Source organism: Echinops telfairi, unplaced genomic scaffold, assembly GCF_000313985.2.
Source record: "Echinops telfairi isolate 266 unplaced genomic scaffold, ASM31398v2 ScPeMD7_18;HRSCAF=68, whole genome shotgun sequence".
NCBI classification, from domain to species: domain Eukaryota; kingdom Metazoa; phylum Chordata; class Mammalia; order Afrosoricida; family Tenrecidae; genus Echinops; species Echinops telfairi.
In genome coordinates, this window is record NW_022103915.1 from 40,669,054 (window position 1) to 40,671,434 (window position 2,381).

At 43.7% G+C, this 2,381-nt stretch overlaps 1 pseudogene; it reads left to right on the plus strand.

Annotated features, from left to right (window-relative positions):
* The first annotated feature begins 430 nt into the window (after positions 1-430).
* On the plus strand, positions 431-819 carry LOC101663472 (annotated as a pseudogene).
* Positions 820-2,381: the final 1,562 nt, after the last annotated feature.

A 2,381-nucleotide genomic window follows, 5' to 3' on the forward strand; every position in this document is an offset into this window, starting at 1 on the left:
TTTGTTGGACTTCTCAGTTCCTCTTTTTTACCAAGTCGCTATATTACCCTTCCCAAAAAAGCAGAGGAAGCCAAGTGTGTCTCTGTAACAGTGTCACCAACTGCAAGGCAAACTAATCCATGCTGGAGCCCTTTGTTTTCTTGAGAAGCTGGGATTTTAAGGATCCTCTGAGATCTGCCACTGATAACACAGCAGACTGCCTCGGGTCCTTGAGCGCAGAGACGCTGTGACAGTGGAGTAGAAACCAGACAAGGGAATCCTGAAGAATGGCATGGAGGGCAAGCCAAAATGGACTCTCTCCCACGTTACTGTGGGTTGGACTGAAACGTTGCTAAACCAGACCTGTAACAGGCCTGGCTGTTTGGTGTCTCTTTGCCATTGCACCTCCTGCTGTTACTATGTCTCCTTAGTGTTGTCTCTCTGGGCCCCGATGTTGTCAGAGAACTCACACTGCCTGACTGTGGACAGCAGTGCTTCCCTCGTTTAGAACTAGGCCATGGGTTGTACCAAACTGAACTTACTGACCATGCATGTTACCAGGCCTTCTTGGACCAGATTGACAGAGCTGATTATTCCCCTGAGTGCTACCCTGAGCATCCTGCCAAGAGAATCCTTGTTCTTTCCCATATGAATAGGCTCCTCTCCAGGTAGACCTTTGAAAAAGCTTGCCCCCCATATCTCCTGTGTCCGCCCCTGGTTAGGAAAAGGATTCCTGACCACAGAGTAGCTGGTTTTAACCCGGCTCTACAGCTAGTCTTGAGCAGAACAGACAAAACCTTGAAAAAAAACCTTGGCCAAAGCAAGGAACTTTTAAAATAGTTGCAAGTCCAGAGGGTTTTGTGCTAGTGTCCTGGGGGAGAGGTGGACGGGTTCTTTCCTGCACATGACCACCACCCCCTGCCACTAATCTGGATCTGCCTCCCTGGCTGGGCATATTTTATTTGACATGAATTAAGTCTGTATTCCAGCTAGACTGTTCATCTAGAGCAGCGGTTCTCAACCTGTGGGTCGCAACCCCTTTGGGGGCTGAATGACCCTTTCACAGGGGTTGCCTAATTAATAACAGTAGCAAAATTACAATTATGAAGTAGTAACGAAAATAATCTTATGGTTAGAGGGTCACCACCACATGAGTTAAAGGGTCGCGGCATTAAGAAGGTTGAGAACCACTGATGTAGAACCAAATGAATCCTGCCCCACAAGATGATATGAGGCTGATCTCCTTCTAAAATGTTCCATATCCTAATTATTGACATGTGACAAGTTACTCCTAGAGGAGTGGTTCTACAGTGATGTGCCAGGGATAATTTTGGTGAAATAATATCCTCATTTAGCTGGACTTAGATTATGCCAGTAAAACAACAAGCTATTTTGCACTTTGATAAGAAGCTATGTTCTAAATCCACCCTCTTCTATATTGATTCAGTGATGATGATGATGACGATGATGATGATATGTATATGTACATACACCTGCTATACACACATACCATTTATTCATATAGTCCTCGTATTCATCATTGACTTTGTTTGCATCATCTTTGATATGACTATGATCTTATTGATAGCTCATGATTGTCAGAGAAATCACAGTTTATCAGGCAGTACCTACACAGGTTACACAAGAACAGAAACCTATTTGACCCTTCACAAACAAAGACTTGTTCCTGGAAAAGAGGAAGTACCTGTACCATATGTACTATTAACAGCCGAGGCAAGCCATCTGCCTTAGAACTGAGAGGGTCTAGTTGGCTTTGACCATTTTCTGGCCTTCACTCATTAATCAGAATCACAGAACTGGAATTGAAGGTTAGCAAATTAGAGAAGGCCATTGAACAATTTCAGAAGTAAATGATATATAGTTCAACAATGTTATCAAGGATCCAGGTTCCTCCGGTGCTTCCCCTCTGCGACCCTTATGTTGGGTTCTGGCTCTCCTGCTGTTCCCTCATGAGTGTAAACACATGCTTTGTTACTGCTTCTGACATTTCACCCCAACAAAAGGCTGGAATTAGGGGACATTACCTGGTCATAGCATAGCTACCCCTCCCCCTCAAAGAAAATTAGGAAGATGGAAGTGTGGGGAATTAATGGTTCTTGGCATGCAACAAATTCTGCCTGGTACGCTCTGTGAAACTTAAAAGTTACCTGTTAGTTTGTATGAAAAATGTACCCTATGTGTTCTTCCTGTGTTTACTTTTAAGTTGATCACGATGGAGGTTTCCTCATTCTGTTGCTAATAAGCTGTGTGAACGAAATGGAATGGACTAGTTTGTTTATCATTGACTCTTGGCTAAAAACTCCCCAGCAGCTCATCGGAAATAGTGAACATTTACTTTGAATGCCGCTTTTGAGGATGGTGTTCTGATCATGTCATTGTCT